The sequence below is a fragment of the Podarcis tiliguerta genome, assembly GCF_965153285.1.
Source record: "Podarcis tiliguerta genome assembly, chromosome: W".
Taxonomy (NCBI): domain Eukaryota; kingdom Metazoa; phylum Chordata; class Lepidosauria; order Squamata; family Lacertidae; genus Podarcis; species Podarcis tiliguerta.
The window spans coordinates 13,526,888-13,545,964 of NC_139552.1; positions in this window are offsets into that span (position 1 = coordinate 13,526,888).

Consider the following 19,077-nt stretch of genomic DNA (forward strand, 5'->3'; position numbering starts at 1 on the left):
AGCCCATGACACCTTTGGTAAAGGCTGTTCTCCAACTGGAGCGCTCACGGGCCAGTGTTTCCCAGTTGTCAGTGTTTATACTACATTTTTTAAGATTTGCCTTGAGACAGTCTTTAAACCTCTTTTGTTGACCACCAGCATTACGCTTTCCATTTTAAAGTTCGGAATAGAATAGTTGCTTTGGAAGACAAACATCAGGCATCCGTACAACATGAACAGTCCAACGAAGTTGATGTTGAGGAATTATTGCTTCAACACTGGTGATCTTTGCTTCTTCCAGTACACTGATATTAGTTCGCCTGTCTTCCAAAGTGATGTGTAAAATTTTTCGGAGACACCGTTGATGGAATCGTTCAAGGAGTTGGAGATGGCGTTTATAAGTGGTCCATGTTTCACAAGCATACAGTAAGGTTGGTAGTAAACAAGCATGCTTTGTAAACAAGCATTTTAGTTTCCCTGTGAATGTCCCAGTCCTCAAACACTCTGCACTTCAATTGGGAGAAAGCCGCACTCACAGAGCTCAGGCGATGCTGGATTTCGGCATCAATGTTGGCCCTTGTGGAAAGATAACTGCCTAGGTAGGAGAAGTGGTTGACATTTTTGAACGTTACACCATTGAGTTGGATTTGTGATGCTGCAGAGGGGTTGTTTTTTACTTGTTGGTGCAGCACTTTGGTTTTTTGGATGTTGAGTGATAGGCCAAGCTTTTCGTAAGCTTCTGCAAAGATATTTAGGATGGTTTGGAGGTCATCCTCTGAGCGTTCGCACACTACGTTGTCATCAGCATACTGAAACTCTATGACGGAAGTTACAGTAACCTTACTCTTTGCTTTCAGCCTGCTCAGATTGAAGAGCTTTCCATCTGTTTGATATATGATTTCTACTCTGGTGGGGAGTTTCCCTTCGAAAATGTGTAGGATCATGGCAATGAAAATAATGAATAGAGTTGGGGCAATAACACAACCCTGTTTAACACCTGATCCCACTGTGAATGGTTTACTCTGAGAGCCATTGTTATCTGTGACTGTTGCTGTCATGTTATCATGGAGGAGCTGTGTCAGGGGTTCAGGAGAAGAGTCACAGGAGAGGCAGGAAACGGAGAGCGAGGGGGAGGAGTCGGAAGGAAATGTCAGCGACGACAGTAGTCCGAGGTCTCTGAGTCTCTCCAGTGACTCGGAGGATTCACAGAAAGGGGCCCCCATGGTCAGGGCAAGGGGGACACCTCGGGAAGAAGGGGCCAGAGGGGACTCAGAGAGTAACAGCTGGAAATCCGGACCAGCTTCCCCCCCAGAGTGCAGTAGGGGGGAGGAGTCCAAGGCATCGGGATCAGGGAGCGCGCAGGCAGAGGGAGAGCGTGAGGCAGGAGTGGCCACACCCTCGTCAGGGAGCGAGGAAACGGTCATCAGGAAAGTTAAACGCGCGCGCGCGCCAAGTTCAAATGTACAGGAGGGCGGCAAGGTGGGCAGCCCGGGTAGGGAGCCAGGTCCTAAAGCACGCCGAAGAGAGGGGGAGGAGTCAGAGGGGTCCAGCTCTGCGTCAGAAGAGTCCAGGAGGGAAGAGACCCCGGGGGGTAGTAAGACCCAGAGGAAGAGAGAGAGAAGGAGGAGGTGGAGTAAGATTAGAGTTTTAAGCTGGTGCACAGGGGGCGGAGATCCAGATAGAGCTTCGCCGGTCTAAAGCTCAGACGTAGAGCTGGGACGCTGAGATTTGTAAATGGAGACTATTCTTCAATAAAGACTTTGATACTGTACTACCGGCTAGCGTTGGTCCTTGGTGAGCTGGGACCCGGAGCCAGCTCTGACAAGCTGAATGATGTTTACAAATTTATCTGGGCAGTCAATTTTCAGAAGGACAGTCCACAGGGCATTACGATTTACAGTGTCAAAAGCCTTAGTCAGGTCAATAAACGCCATATACAGGGGTTGGTTTTGCTCTCTGCATTTTTCTTGAAGCTGTCGAGCAGTGAAAATCATATCCATTGTCCCCCTAGAAGGCTGAAAAGCATTTTGGGATTCAGGAAGGGTCACCTCGGATATTGTTGAGACACGGTTTGCTAAGATCCTTGCAAGAATTTTTCCGGCTGCAGCTAATAGAGATGCCTCGATAGTTTCTGCAATCAGTTCTGTCATCTTTTTAAAAAAGAGATTGATAATTTTTGGCATCCCTAAAATCTGTTGGGATCTCTTCTCTTTCCCAGATTTTTTCGATGAGCTGTTTTTGTTGTGTAAGTTCAATTCCGCCCACTTCAAAGTTTTCGGCAGGTATCCCATCAGGTCCACTGGCTTTGTTGTTTTTCATTTGGTTAATAGCTGTACACAACTCTCCCAGATTTGGAGATACTGCAAGCTCATCTCTAACTTGTTTTTGTGGAATTTGTGAGAGGACCTCAGCAGCTACGGAAGAGTTGCGGTTAAGGAGATGTTGTTAATGTTCTTTCCAGCACAGTGCAATAGCTTCCTTATCTTTTAGAAGTGTGATACTGTCTGCTGAGCGTAGGGGGCATATGCCATGATTTATTGTCCCGTAGACGGTCTTTGTGGCTTTAAAGAAGCTCTCTGAATCATGAGTGTCGGCTAATTGCGGGATCTCTTGAGCTTTTTTTATCCACCAGGTGTTTTTTAGTTCTCTGGCTCTTCTTTGAACCTCAGCCTTAGCGTTGGCATAGGTTTTTTTCTTCGTGGCACAGTTTCTATCTCTTTGCCAGATCTGAAAGGCCTTCCTTTTCTTGTCAGTCATGCGTTCAATCTCACTGTCATTCTCATCAAACCAGTCCTGGTGTTTCTTGGTTTGGTATCCAATAGTTTGTTCACAGTCTGCAATAACGGATGTTTTTAGCTTGGTCCAGTGTTCCTCGATGTTATCAGGGAATTCTGAAAGCAGATGGTCCTTAAGAGTCATTTGGAAGCAATCCTGCTTAATGGGATCTTGAAGGGCTTGAGTGTTCATTTTGCGCCTTGGTTTCCTTCCTTGAAGCCTACGTTGAGGTATAATCTTGATAACCATCGTGGAGTGTATAGTCGGTGATTTGTCCAGCTGTTGTCGGCGCTCATCATAGCTCTGGTAAGGAGCACATCACATCAATCTTTAGCACGGACAATAACATAGTCTTAGAGGTGCCAATGGTTTGATCAAGGATGCCTCCATGAAGTTTTAAATTTATTTTTCTGTCGAAAGTGTGTGTTGGTAATAACACGGTTGTGCACTGCACATATCGTCAAAAGTAAGATTCCTTTGTGGTTGCTGTTGCCAATTCCTTCTTTCCCAATAGTCCCAGGCCACAGATTGAAATCTCGCCCAACTCTTGCATTAAAATCACCCAGCAGGATAATTTTATCTTCCTTAGGCATCTCTGATAGGATGGTACCCAGCTGAGAGTAAAAATTTTCTTTAATGTCTTCATCGGCATCCAGTGTTGGTACATAAGTGCTGATTAAAGTGATCTGTTGGTTTTTTGTGAGCTTTATTCGAAGGGTTGAGAGTCGCTCATTAATGCCAGTAGGGACTTCTGACAGGAGCTTCACAAGGTCGTTTTTCATAGCGAAGCCTACCCATGTATTCAATGTTCTTGTTCAGATAGACCTCTCCAGAAGAATGTGTAGCCTCCTTTTTCTTCCTTCAGTTGTCCTTCGCCTGCTCTTCAAGAGTCTTGAAACGCTGCAATATCGATGTTAAAACATCACAGCTCTCTTGCAATGATGGCAGTTCTGCGTTTAGGACGTTCGCTGTCTGTGTTATCTGACAAAGTCCATATATTCCATGTTCCAAAGTTCAATTGTCTTTTACGGCCCCTGGGTGGTGACCCCACTGGGCGCGGTAATTCAGTCAGGGAAAAAGGGAGGCAGACTATGTTTAGGGCACCGTTTCCAGCCACTCCCTCTTTTCGGGGTGAGCAGAGTGTATCCTAAAAAGGACTGCTCAGTCATGGATACAGCTGCTAACCTGCTCAACTGCCTCTTTCCTTGAGTCAGAATGACTGAATCTGTATCCACCGTCCATTTGCTGGTTCATGACTAGGGGCTTCCAGATTTCACGATCCTGCCCCCATTACCATTTGCTGATCGCCGTGGGACTTTGGGGGTTTGGGTTGGGTTTTTGGAAGATGCCTGTGTATGAATTTGTTTTATGTGTGTGGATCAGTGCACACTGACCCATGCACAGTCTTCGTAGTAGGGCTCTGTTCTGATGGCATGAGGTAGTCACGACAAACTGGTAGATTCCTATCTGCTGCAGCCTTCATCTGCCTTCACAGTCGTTGTAACGTACCGCTTGTTATCATCCGCCTGTTCTGCCGTTGAGGACTTCTTGGAGCATTCTTTGTCTAGCTCCTTCCCTTTCACCTTACCGCCTTGGGTGAGGTGACCCTGCTGGGAGTACGAGATTCCCGACGGCTTCACTCACAAGGGTCATAGGAACATGCAAGCCCACTCACAACAACAAGGTGATGATCCAGCGAGTGGGGGACAGGTTTAAGGTCTCTTTGAGCCTGAAATAACTCACACATTTGTGAGAACAGTTAAAATTGTACACTCTTATGTTACAATGTCATCTGAAATAATTAAAAAATTAAGTTTTATTGATTATTTGATAAAAACAAAATACGTCTCAGAGCCCTTTTTCATTTTATTTTGTAAAACACTTCTGCAATTATATGGTCAAAGCTATTTTGTTTCCCATACATGAAATATGGTCAATGATGCTGTCTATATATGGGAAATGTTCAAGATGGCCAAGGGTCCCTGTAACACTCCTGTAAACCTGGTGGCCATGCAGCCACTTGGCTAGGTCAATCCAGTTTACATAGGACCCTCAAATTTTCAGGGTTCATTCTGACACCACAATCACCTTTAAACTTTGAGAAATTACGCATCATACACTCTAGAGGACTCTTCTGCCCTTTGGATGAAGTCCCACCCATAATGCCTGTCACCCGTGTCTTTCTGTGTTTCCACAGAGGCTCTCAGTCCTTATGACTATTTAGGTGAGAGACAGGTGCCCAAAACCTCCCAGTGATATAATTCCTGCCTAAGAGATGCCTGGGTTGCCACCTGCCCACTGCAGTCTTTGAGACTCCCTTTAGGGGGTGATCAGGCCTCTCTTCTCTACCAAGAAGGTCCTTATTCCCTTTATCAAAACAGAAGTATTTCCTACCTGTTCCAATGTTTTCCCACCAGCCGGCTGATCCCTCTTGGGGTCTCTCATCACCAGGGTTCCGTTGGACACAGTTTTGCTTCACCGCCCACCCTCGCCCAAGGAGTCCTCTCCGGAAAATCACTGGTGCACCCAGAGATGTCCGTGACGCTGGCCCTCCGCTGACCAGAGTTCTCTGGTCCAAGAGAGTTCAAGACTTCTCAAGCCCCACGTTGGGCACCAAGAAATGTTGCAGTCATGCCTGCTAGCCTCGCATACCACCAGTAGACATACACATGAGACTGGGTGAGGAGAGAGTCCAAAGTCTTTTATTTCACTGCACAGTGAAATGGTTCCAGCAGAATCACTCCCAAAGACTGGACCCCGGGCATTGCCCCCGGTGATCCTTTATAGAGTTTACACACAAAGCTAAGATCTTGTCAAGAATGTATAACTTGCTGTTGAAATGGAATACTCAGGATGAAACAGTAAAATCTGCTATGATTAAATGGGCACAAGACGTTGGACATAACATCATGATGGCTGACTGGGAACAGTTATGGACCACTGGTATGAAATTCACGGCATGTAATGCCTTAAGAGAGAATATTATGAAAATGCTATACAGGTGGTGCATGACACCAGTCAAGCTAGCAAAAATCTACCATTTGCCCGACAATAAATGTTGGAAATGCAAAGAAACGGAAGGCACTTTCTTTCACCTTTGGTGGACGTGCCCAAGGATTAAGACCTTCTGGGAAATGATCTATAATGAAATGAAAAAGGTGTTTAAATATACCTTTCCGAAGAAACCAGAGGCCTTTCTTCTGGGCATGGTTGGCCAATTGGTGTTAAAGAAGGACAGAACTTTTTTTATGTATGCTACAGCAGCAGCAAGAATACTTATCGCGAAGTATTGGAAGACACAAGAACTACCCACTCTGGAAGAATGGCAGATGAAGGTGATGGACTACATGGAATTGGCAGAAATGACTGGCAGAATCCGAGACCAGGGAGAAGAGACGGTGGAGGAAGATTGGAAGAAATTCAAAGACTACTTACAGAAATACTATAAAATTAATGAATGTTAGAATGACATCGGAGGGAGGTTAAAAGGTTATTAGTAATAATGTGATGAAGGAGTATGGAAAATTTGAAGGTCAAAAGATGAAGAATTAAGGGTTTAATATATTAAGATAAAGATTAAGAATTGGAATACAGTGAGGGGAGGTGTGGGGAAAGTCTGGGAAATAAGCAAATGTAAGAAATACTATGAAAATGGAATTGTTTTTATCTGTTTTTATTTTTATTTTTGTATTTTGTTTTTCTCTTTTTTTTCTATGTAAAAGACTTAATAAAAATATTATTTAAAAAAATAGAGTTTACACACAAAGCATTGCAATTTCAGCCAATCATATTCCCAAGAGCCCTTTCATTACATTATTTAGAAGGCAAGCAAGCTGTTGCTGGCAGAAGCTCATTGGATACATTTTGTTGCAGTGCTGTGCCTGCACTTTAGCATGCTATTGGTTAATTCTGCTGAAAAAGCTTTTCTAACTTGTTTACTTCTAACTATTACTGCCTGAGTGACCTTTGGCTTATGTGCCATTATCAGCATGGCTGTTTGTGCCTACGTGACGGGGGGGGGGGTGATTGATCTCCATTACCTCACCATGAGTACTACCTACACCAACCTCTTCTTCCCCACCTCCAGCTTGCTCCTGTGTGACCCACTCCCAGCTGTACCCCTCACCAAGATCCTCTTCCTCCTCCCTGAAGTCCTGCCAGTCCATGACATCACCCCTCCTCCTCAAAATCCACACCCGTCTCCCCTCCACCAGCTCTGGGCCTGTTGGGCATGAAACTGGCACTGCAAGTGGGGAGCATGTACATTTTCTGTAGACTCCCAGGATCTCTCCTCCAGTCCATGCCCCTTCCAATGAACCAGGTAACAGAACTTGCCTCGACGCCATTTGACGTTGTAGCACCCTGCTTGTGGTTAACGCTTAGCTGGAATGAAATATTCAACGCAGCAACAGAGAAATTAAAATAATAATTTATTTGTCAGACAAATAAATGATTGGCACAGTGGTATATTTACCAAAAGCTCTGCACACCCCAGCCCTGGTGGCCAGCACTTATATTCCCTCAGCCCAGCCTCCTTACTCCTCCTTTGGCTGCCTCTGTCCAATCAGCCTGGTTGAAATTCCTATTGGCTGTTTGCTAGAACCAATCATAAAAGATACACCCATTTCCTATTACCTTTTATGGGAGACAAAGATCTATATTTCCTTCTATCATATATCTTACATTTGCCTTGACAAGGCATCTTAAATATCAGATCACCCTATGCCCTTTGCTCTTCTGCTCTTTGCTCTTCTGCCCTTGGCAACAGGGGCAAATGGCTAAAACAGATGGCTCATGGTTTCAAATTTTGTCATATAAACAGAGGTCTTGGGTTCACCTTCTCACACACCATCAATGAAATAAGAATCTAACATAAGAATCTAACATCTCTTACTTTCTACATTCTTTGTATAGTTACATTAAAGTCAGTACATATATATAGATTGATTTTTAGAAGGGAAGAACTTGGTAAAAAAACAAGTTTCTAAAGCAACCCCTTCAATTTACACACCCCCCCGCCAGCTGTTGTTGCTATTAGCTCTTTGCCTTTTAACCTTCTCAGGATACCTTAAACCATGTTTGATGGGAGGCACTATTTACCAACTCTAATTAGTGTTTTTGCAGCTTGGATTGTATTCTGTAATTCGTATGACCTTTGTTCCCAGCTTTTGCTCCTTTTTACAACTTTGAGGTACTGCAACAAATCAATGAGGGGCCCTTGTTCAGGAGAATAAACAAAAGCTCTCAGCCAGCTGGTTTCTGCCTGGCCTGGAGCAAGCATTTGGAGCAAGCATCTACAGATATATTTTTAAGCTTATTTTAAAATACAGATCTTTGATCAGATGCCTCAGCGTCAAGGAGCTGCTCCACTTCAAACTCCTCCTCACTGTCTACTATCACCGGAGGGGGAGTTTGCTGTGGGCAGTTGTAGGGATGTGGAGGCTCAGCGATTGACAACACTGACAGGTGGAAAACAGGGTGGATTTTCATTGAGGGTGGCAGCTTTAGGTGAAAAGCGGTGGGGTTCACCTGAGCCATTACTGGAAAAGGACTGATACGACATGGTGTCAATTTTTTGCACTGTCCCTTCAAAGGCAAGTCTCATGTGCTTACCCACACTAGGATAACTGGCCCTGGCTGCCATATTGCATCCGCCCCTTTCTTATATCGCTCTTTTGCATTGCCCAGTCTTTCCTTTAATGACTGCTGCATGACATGCATCTCTTCCGCCATGTCCCTTGCTGCAGGCACTGGTACAGTATAGGGGCTTTGGGTGCTGGGAAAGCTTGCAGATGCCTAACATAGGTAGCAAAGAAAGGTGTTTGTTGTGTTGACGTATGAATGGCATTATTATAAGTGAATTCCTTTCCTCTTGGTTTCAGTGTCAATTTTACCATTCCAGCATATTGCATTAATTTAACTTGCCAATCTTCTTTAGCTAGGACACCTTATTTTTTCCAGTACTGTGCTAGCAGTATTCGTGCAACCGTAGTAGCATACTTAATAATTCTTTTTGTGGTCCTGGTATATCCAGTCCTGTAATGCCCAGTAGGAAAGCTTCTGGTTTTTTAACAAAAGTTATTTTAAACATCTTCTTCATTTCGTTATAGATCATTTCCCAATACAGTGGTACCTCGGGTTACATACGCTTCAGGTTACAGATGACGCTAACCCAGAAATAATGCCTCAGGTTAAGAACTTTGCTTCAGGATGAGAACAGAAATCGTGCTCCAGCAGCGCGGCAGCAGCAGGAGGCCCCATTAGCTAAAGTGGTGCTTCAGGTTAAGAACAGTTTCAGGTTAAGTACAGACTTCTGGAATGAATTAAGTACTTAACCTGAGGTACCACTGTATTTCTTAACAATTTTGCAATCCCACCACATATGAAAAAAAATGCTGATTTGCATTTCCAACACTTATTTTCTTTATTTTTGTACATTTTGGCTAGTTTTATTGCAGTTAGATACCATCTGTACATCAGTTTCATATTGTTTTCTTTAATCACCACTGTAAGGGGATCAGGGGGTTGCCCGAGAGCAATCAGACAAATGCCTCCCTTGTCGGCTGTAAAGCCTTGTTATTGGTGCCAAAAAACCTTCACCATGTAGAGCGCCACTATTCTGTGGCTCGCTCATTCACTGGCAGAATCTGAGAGTAGGCGGCCCTTAAACCTTCCCCAGCAGAGTAGTTTCTTGACGCCCAGTCTGTGCTTCCCCTCTCTGCGCGGAAGCCTACTGCTCAAGGTGGGCGTGGGTAACGGAGGACCTCTCTCCTCCCCGCTTTGCCCAGGCAAGGTGTCCTGGCACCGCCTCGCCTCCCCCGAGCCCTGCAGCTCCTCTCCACTGGAGGCGTGGTTACTCTCCTCCGCTGAGGAGGTGCTGCTTCCCACGATCTTTGGGGGCTCTCTGTAATCCATCCGGCTTTTCCCCTCTTGCCCCTGAGCCGATGGCAGTTCCCTGACACCCACACTTGCAGTAAATTTTATCTCAGTCCTCCATAATCTTTCCCAATCCTCTATTTGTATATTGTGTCCCACATCTTGTGCCCATTTAATCATGGCTGCTTTAACCTCTTCATCTTTTGTTTCCCATTCTAGCAACAGATTGTACATTTTTAATATTAATTTCCTATCATTTTCTATCATTTCTCTCTAAAATGTTGAGATTTCATACTGAAATCCTTTCTTTTTATCATTTTTAAATGTTTCATTTAGCTGGAAATATTGCAGCCAATCTGTTACTTTCTCTCTAATTTCGTTAAATTCTTTCAATTTTAATTGGTTTTCTGAGTCAATTAATAACTCTATGTAATCCAATCAGTGTCCATATTTAAATTTGTTCTTGATATTGCCTCTATAGGGGAGAGCCACATGGTGTTTTTTGTTCCAATAATCCTTTATACTTTTCCCAAACTTTAAATATCACTTTCCTTATTATATGATTTTGGAAGCTTTGATGTATTCTAGCTTTTTCATACCATAGATAGGCATGCGAATCGAATCTATTACCATGTCCTTCCAGATCTAGTAAGTCTGTATTTTTTAATTTAATCCATTCTCAAATTCAACAAATACATGAGGCTTCATAATAGAGTTTTAGGTCCGGCAGTGAGAAGCCTCCTCTTGCTTTAGTATCTGTTAATAATTTATATTTTATTCTCAGCTTCTTCCCCTGCCATATAAATTTTGAGATATCCTTTTGCCATTCTTTAAAACATGCCATATTACTTATCACCGGAATTGATTTGAACAAAAACAACATTTTTGGCAATATATTCATCATGCCAGGACCACAAAAATACTTATTTACAGCCGCACGAATATTGTTAGCACAACATTGGAAAGAAGAAGGTGTCCCAGCTAAAGAAGATTGGCAAGTTAAACTAATGGAATATGCTGAAATGGCAAAACTGACGTTGAAACTAAGAGGAAGAGATGACAACAAATTTAAGGAAGATTGTAAGGACTTTATTGCATATATACAGAAGCAATGTACACAGGTTAATACATCAGCAGGATTTTAGAAATACTTGTAAGGACATTATGAATGGACAATAAGTAATATCAGTGATTTTTTATTTAAAATGGACATGTGGTATGATGATAAATAATGGAACCAGGGAAGGAAATGGGGGAAAGCAACTTTTTTCCTTTTTCCTTTCTTTTCTTTTTTCTTTTTTCCTCCTCTTCATGTTTGGTTATGAATATGTATTGTTGATTATGATGTTATTTCTTCTCTTCTCTTCTCTTCTCTTTTTTCTTTTCACATTTGGAAAATTAATAAAATATTATTAAAGCAAAAAGTGAATTCCACCAATGGCAGCAAGTCAGCCCAATTATCTTGTTGATAACTGCTGTAGCAGAGAAGACATTTCTGGAAAGTCGCATCAGTTATTTCCACCTGCCCATTTATTTGTTTGTTTGTTTGTTTTTTGGGTCACGCTGCTCTTATTACCTTTTCCTTTATTGGGCTTCCCTGCTCATTTGTCTAGGGGATAATTCACACAGTTAACACATTTAAATTTAAAAATATAACAAGATTCTTCCAAATCTTAGGACTTCCCTCCTCCCCTCCGTGGGCCCTTCAAATATCATAATCAACTGCATATTACAGTTCATTCAAATTATAGTCCTCCAATGTATCCAAAGTCTTTGTAACATTGCAAGTTATTAAAAGCCTGCCAAAAAGTTCAAGTGCTTACAGTGTTCTTTTAAACACAATCTATATTTATCCCATTCTCTATTGTAATTTTCATCCCCCTGATTTCTGATTTTCCCAGTCAATCTGGCCATCTCTGCATATTCCAGGAATTTCATCTGCCAGTCTGCCTTTGTCAGCATCTTTTTTTAAAAAATATAATTCTTTATTAGTTTTTTTTAACATATCATTTTCAACAGTAATTAAACATACTTTTACATCTTATTCAAATTTTTGACATCCATCAATCCTGTCTGAAAAATTTCCAGTCTAATCTCTCAGTATGCATTTCTTAGCTTCCCTATTACATTTCAAACTCATAACCAATATCTCTATCTTTTTCTACTTTGTAACACTTCGTCTATTTCTCCTTACAAAATTTCTTGTAGTCCTGCTAGCGTAATTTGTTGATTACAGTTGCTCTTCAAATAATTCATATACTTCTTCCAATCTTCTGTAAATCTCTGGTCCCGTAGGTTTCGAATCCTTCCTGTCATTTTGTCCAATTCTGCATAGTCGATTAATTTTGTCTGGCATTCTTCTTTTGTCGGAATTTCTTCTTGTTTACATTTCTGGGCTAACAATACTCTTGTCGCAGTTGTTGCATATAAAAACAATTTAACATCTTGCCTGTTAATGTCCTGACCTATAATACCAAGTAAAAATGCTTCTGGTTTTTTTTAAAGAATGTATATTTCAACATCTTTTTCATCTCATTATATATCATTTCCCAGAAGTTCTTTACTTTTTTACATTTCCACCACATATGATAAAATGTTCCTTCTTTTTCTTTACATTTCCAACATTTATTATTTGTCTTATACATTTTAGCTAATTTCACTGGTGTAATATGCCATCTATACATCATTTTCATCATATTGCCTTTCAAAGCATTACAGGCTGTAAATTTTATCCTTTCATTCCACAACCTTTCCCATTCTTCAAGCTGTATATTATATCCAAAGTCTTTTGCCCAATGTATCATTACTGATTTCACTTCCTCGTCTTTCAAATGCCATTCCAACAGTATTTTATACATTTTAGACATTGTTTTACATTCATTGTTTAATATTTCTGTTTTAAATTTTGATTTTTTTACCATCAAATCCTTTCCCCTTTAAATCCTCTTTATATATTTCATTGACTTGGTGATAGTGCAACCAATCATTTACATATTCTTTAACCTCTTCATATGGTTTCATTTTCCATTTATTTCCTCCCCCCCCCCAACAATTTCTCATAGGTAACCCAATTTTTACTCATATTTATCTTTTTCACACTCATAGCTTCTAACGGAGATAACCACCACGGTGTTTTACATTCTAATAAGTTTTTATACCTGTCCCATACTTCATATAAAGATCTTCGAAATATGTGATTACCAAATCCTTTATGAATTTTTGTTTTATTATACCATAAATATGCATGCCAACCAAATCTATTGTCATAACCTTACAAATCCAACAAATCTGTATTTCTTAACAGCATCCATTCCTTTAACCAACAGAGGCATACCGCTTCATAATATAACTCCAAGTCTGGCAGGGCAAAGCCCCCTCTGTCTTTAACATCTGTTAACAATTTATATTGTATTTTCGGTTTCTTCCCCTGCCAGACATATCTTGAAATTGCTCCCCCCCCCATAATAATATTTATTATTTTCCATACATAGATATAACAAAAGAAAAGGTTGACAGTAATAAAGAAAAAAGAATAACACAGAAAAAAGAAAAAGAATATAAAACATAAAATACAACAAATCACCACCACACTAACACTTAATTAATTAAAATCCATCTTCATAAACATATTATTTGACTTCCTCAAATCTCTTCCATCTGAATTTCTTAGTAATTATATATAGCAGTTTCCAATATCATTATTTCATAGTACCGTATGACAGTCATAATCATGTTTCCTAACTTTTCTTATCGTACATTTTCTTATTTATATATTTAATCCCAATTTAATCCTAGGCCTAATTGATTCTTTCAAGTGATTACATGTCTTTAATATTACAATATTTATTCAAATATTCTTTAAATTTATTCCAGTCTTCTTGATGTTCCTCTTCTTTCTGGTCGCGGATTCTCCTGGTGAGATCAGCCAGCTCCATAAACTCCATCATCTTCATCTGCCATTCTTCTACCGTTGGTAGTTCTTGTGTTTTCCAATTTTTGGCTAGTAAAATCCGTGCAGCAGTTGTGGCATACAAAAATACTTTTACATCTTTTTTGGACAGTCCAGAACCTGTTATTCCAAGGAGAAAGGCCTCTGGTTTCTTCATAAAGGTGTATCTCATCATTTTTTAAAAAAATTCATTATAATTTTTTTCCCAGAAGCCTTTTACCTTGGAGCAAGTCCACCACATATGATAGAAAGTACCTTCCTTTTCTTTACATTTCCAACATAAATTATCACAATTGTGGTAGATCTTCGCCAATTTAACAGGGGTTAAGTACCATCTATACATCATTTCATAACATTCTCCTTTAACATTGTACATGCAGTAAACTTAACCCCTTTCTTCCAAAGCCTCTCCCAGTCCTCCATCATTATATTATGTCCCACATCTTGTGCCCAATCAATCATAACCGATTTTACTTGCTCATCTTTTGTATGCCTTTCCAATAAGAAACTATACATCTTAGACATATTCTTAACATTGGTATCTAACAACTCCGTTTCCAATTTGGTTTTTTCAGTTGCAAACCTTTCTTCTTGTCAATCTTAAATAGTTCATTAATTTGGTAATATTGAAGCCAGTTTACTTTATCTATAATTTGTTCAAATGATTTTAGCTTAAATCCCTCATCATCTTCTACCAATAAATCTGAGTATCCAACCACTTATTTTCCATATTTAGCTTTTTTTGTGCCTGCGCTTCCATTGGTGAAATCCATTTGGGTGTTTTTCTTACCAAAAGATCCTGATATCTAAACCACACATTGTAAAGTGCCTTCCTAATTATATGATTCTTAAAGCACTATGGGCCTTTATTTTCTAAGTTAATCCGATCTTTGATCCAGCAGAAGGCCTCAGCCTCAAAATATATCTTTAAATCAGGCAGGGAAAAAACCCCTCTTTCTTTTGTATCCATAAGTAATTTGTACTTAATTCTCGTTTTTTGCCCTTGCCAGATAAATTTGGACAGGGCCTTCTGACAGTCTTTGAAGCATTTAACATTATCAATAATAGATAGAGTTTGAAACAAAAACAACATTTTCGGCAATACATTCATCTTGACCATCGATATTCGACCCATAAGTGAAAATTTTAAATTTGATCAAATCTCTAAATCTATTTTTATTTCATTCCATACTTTCTCATAATTGTCTTTATACAAATTCAAATTCTTCACTGTTAAATTCACACCCAAATGTTTGACCTTTTTCGTAAATGCTAGGCCTGTTTTTTCTATAAGGGTTTTTCTTTCATTATCTAAATTTCTGTCCAATACTTTGGTTTTGCTCTTGTTTAATTTAAAACCAGCCAGCTGCCCGTACTCCTGTATCATCTCCAGTGCTTTCACTGCACTGGTCTCTGGATCCTGTAAAGTTAGAACCAAATCATCAGCAAAGGCTTTTAATTTATATTGCTTAGTACCCACTACAATGCCCTTGACTTTCTCTTCTTTTCTCAAACTATTCAGCAATACCTCCAGGACCAAAATAAATAATAAAGGGGAAAGTGGGCTCCCTTGCCTGGTTCTTCTCAATTTTAATTTCTTCTGATACCACATAATTAATAATTATTTTAGCATTTTGTTCCAAATAGATCGCTTTGATACTATTTAAAAATTGTTGACCAACCTCAATACTTTCCAGATTTTTTTCCATAAAAAGCCAAGAAATATTATCAAAGGCTTTCTCTGCATCAATAAACATTAATAATGCTTTAGTGTTTCTTTTAGCCTCTAATCTTTCCAAAATATCCACTATATTTCTGATATTATCTTTCATATGTCTTCCAGGCGGAAAACCTGCCTGGTCTTTATGTATATATTCTGATAAGACTTTTTTCAATCTATTAGCCAAAATGTTTGCAAATATTTTATAATCCACCAAAAGTAGTGAGATTGGTCTGTAATGCTTTACATCTGACCTATCTTGCTCAGATTTCGGTATCAGAGTTATAAATGCGTCTCTCCAGGTTTCAGGTGCCCCCTCCCCTTTCAATATCTTATTACAAACCTCTGCCAAAGGTTGAATTAGCCAGTCTTTAAAGGTTTTATAATATTTGGCAGATAATCCATCCGGTCCTGGAGCCTTGCCCAATTGCATCTGGTTTATTGCTGTCTCAACCTCCTGTCTTGTAATTATGCCATTAAGTAGTGGTCTTTTATCTCCTGGAATTTTCTGCAATTCATTTTTCCTAAGAAATTGCTCAATTTTATCTTTATCTTCTTTACCTTATTTATACAGCTGTTTAAAATATTTCTGAAAGCATTTTCTAATATCCCCAGGGTTTTCCACAGATTTCCCTCCGATACAATATTTGTAATCGTATTTTGTTTCTATCTCTTTTTTAATTGCCAAGCCAACAATTTTCCACATTTGTTTGCAGATTCAAAGTTTCTCTGTTTCATTAATTTTATTTTCCATTCTATTTCTTGATTTATAATTTGAGAAAATTGAGTCTGCAACGCTTTAATTTCTTTTTGTATCTGTTGGCTTTTCGGCTTTGATCTTAAACTCTTTTCTTTCTCTTTAATTTGAGATAAAATTGTTTCCTTTTTTCATTTTATCTTTTTCTTTATAGCATTCTGTTGTATGAGGAATCCTCTCATCACAGCTTTACTAGCGTCCCAAATGACTCTTGTTTATACCTCTATTTATATTTAGTTCAAAATAGTCTTTTAGAGTCTTTTGGGCCTTTCCCACCACCTGATCATTTCTCAACAACCCATCATTCATCCTCCATCTGAAGGAACCCTGCAGATACAATTTCATTTCCAATAACACTGTGTTATGATCAGAGCATGTTCTAGGACATATTTGAATTTTTGTTACCCTTGGAGCTAAATCCCTGGTAATCCATTGGTAATTGATTCTTGAAAATGTTTGGGACGAATTTGAAAAAAATATGGAATCTTTCTCTGTAGGATTTCGTAGTCTCCATATATCTGACAGATCACATTTGTCTGCCATATCAAAAAACAATTTTGGGAGTCTGCCTGCATTTTGTGCTTTCTGCTCTTGTGATTTATCCATAAGTGTAGAGACTACTCCATTCAAATCTCCCATTAATATTATTTTGTAATCCAGGTAGTCATTAAGCTTTAAATCCAGATTTCTAAAAAATTCCACTTTTCCATCATTTGGTGCATAAATTCCCAATAAAAGATATTTATCGCCTTGTGCTGTAATTCCCATGGCAATGTATCTCCCTTCCTCATCCTTAAACAATTTGGGGTTCCATTTTTCTTTGACATAAAAAACCACTCCTCTTTTTTTAACCTTGTCTGATGAAATAAAGTCCTGACCAAGTTTTTTATTCTGTAAAATTTTTCAATGCAGTCTTGTAACATATGTTTCTTGCAGGCAAATTATATCCAAATTATGTCTCGCCAAAGTATGAAAGACTTGGCCTCTTTTTTTCGGAGAGTTTAAACCATTAACATTCCAGGAGTAAATTTTTAAAGACATCTTAGTTTTTTAGAAGCCTTCGGCCCTAGCACCCAAAGGAGGGGAACTTTCCAAACCAAGTTCTTTTGCGTTTTTCTCCAGAAATCTCTCTTTCTCTCCTACAGTTCTGATTTTTTCTTTCCTCCCTTGGAATTTGAAGGAGAGACCCTCTGGGAATTCCCACCTGAAGAAAATATTTTTCTTCCTTAGAGCAGTTGCCAGATCTGTGTAGTTGTTTCTCAAAGATAAAAAAATGTCTTGGGACTTCCTTGAACAAAATCACCGCTCTTCCCTCTATTTTTAAACTTTTTTTATAATGGTGTCCTCATATAATGTCTCTTTGTTCTTTTGTTTTAAAAATCACCATACAAACATGTGTGATCCATTTTGGGGCCAAATTTGTATGCTTTATCGATCCACAAATTTAATTCTTCTTTTGAGATCTCCCAGTAAGTTGAAAATTCTTCAATAAGCCAACCCTTCAGGTTGTCCTGCTCCTTCTGGACTACCCCTCTCAATCTCAAATGAGCCTTCTTCTCCTTCAATTGAAGAAACGCAATCAAATTTTGCGCTTCCTGCTGTACAGTTTCTAAGTCCCTGACCCTTACCATTTCCAATTGTGTAATTCTTGCCTCATGTGAAGTAATATCTGACTTCACTGTCTTCAGGTCCTGCTTCAGTTCAACAAAGTCGTTCCTCAAGTCTTGAATAGTTGTTTGGTTCCCTCTTACTTCTGTTTTAATTTCCTGAAGAAGATGCATTACAGATTCTTCAAATGTTGGTGTTCTAGAGTCTCTTCTTGGTTTAATTTTTGCTCTCTCTGGTCTCTCTGGCTTCTGTGTCTTGTCTCCTTTGTCTCCCCCATCCATTCTTTCTCCCCCCCCCCAGGTCAACTGCAGTCACAAGGGGGAGATAGTGAGGTAAACAGACTGAGTTCCCAGCTTTCAATAGCCCCCACTCCAAAATAAGAGTCTTTCCTCCCCACAATCTTTCAATCTGTACAAACCTTTTTATTTACTCCAACCAAGTCCCCAAAAGTTTATTTCAAGCCTTTAACTTAGTAACCAGAGGATAGAGATACAGTTCCAGATATTTTTTGAGTTTTGGCAGCTGTGATTACTTTGTATTCCCCAAAGCGGAAAACGAAAGTTGAAAGTATCTGATTCCTTTGCTACGTCACAATGGAGTCTAGCCTTCCCTCTCCCGGGAGGTCTGCTTCCACAAAGAAGATATAACAGTTCAAACAATTCCCAAGTTCTTCTGCAGGGAAATTACTTTTTGTCTTTCCCCCCCTTCCCCCTGCTAGAGAGGGGGTAATTGTTACACTTGAAAGTTTCTAAAAGAATAAAGTTGAAGTTGCGGCTTTTGGTAACGTTAGCTGCTTTCACTTTTGCTTCAGCGGAAGGGATCAACCTCCGTTTTTAAATCCCTTTCCTTCCCAATTTTTAAATCCAATTTGAGTTACTTTACTCAAGATTTTCAGAAGGGTTAAGTCCAATTTTTCTTTGGAGGAATTGGCTGCTCACGATCGCCGGACTCAGAGCTTCGCGCTTTGAAGGAAGCGAGTTGATTCCCCAGTGCCACCATCTCCAACCCCGCTCGCACTCGGCGCTCTTTTTAGAGCTTACCGGGGAGCGGGGGAGTCATTGCCGGCACCCACAGGAACTCTAGGTCCTCAGAACACTCAATCTGAGGGTTTTTCGGGGTGCCGCTGCGCTCTAGCGGCTCTCCCCTGTCTTCAAAGCGCCGGTGCTCTTTCCACGAAAGAACTCCTGTCCTCCATAATCGGGCGAGCCAACCGGAAGTTATATTGAAATTGCTTTTTGCCATTCTTTAAAAATTACTGCCCCCTTGATTATAGGAATTGATTAAAACAAAAATAACATCTTTGGTAGCACATTCATTTTTATAGTTGAAATCCTTCCCCAAAATGATAATTTCATTCTTCCCCATATTTCCATGTCTCTCTTAATTCCATTCCACACCGGTGTATAGTTGTTT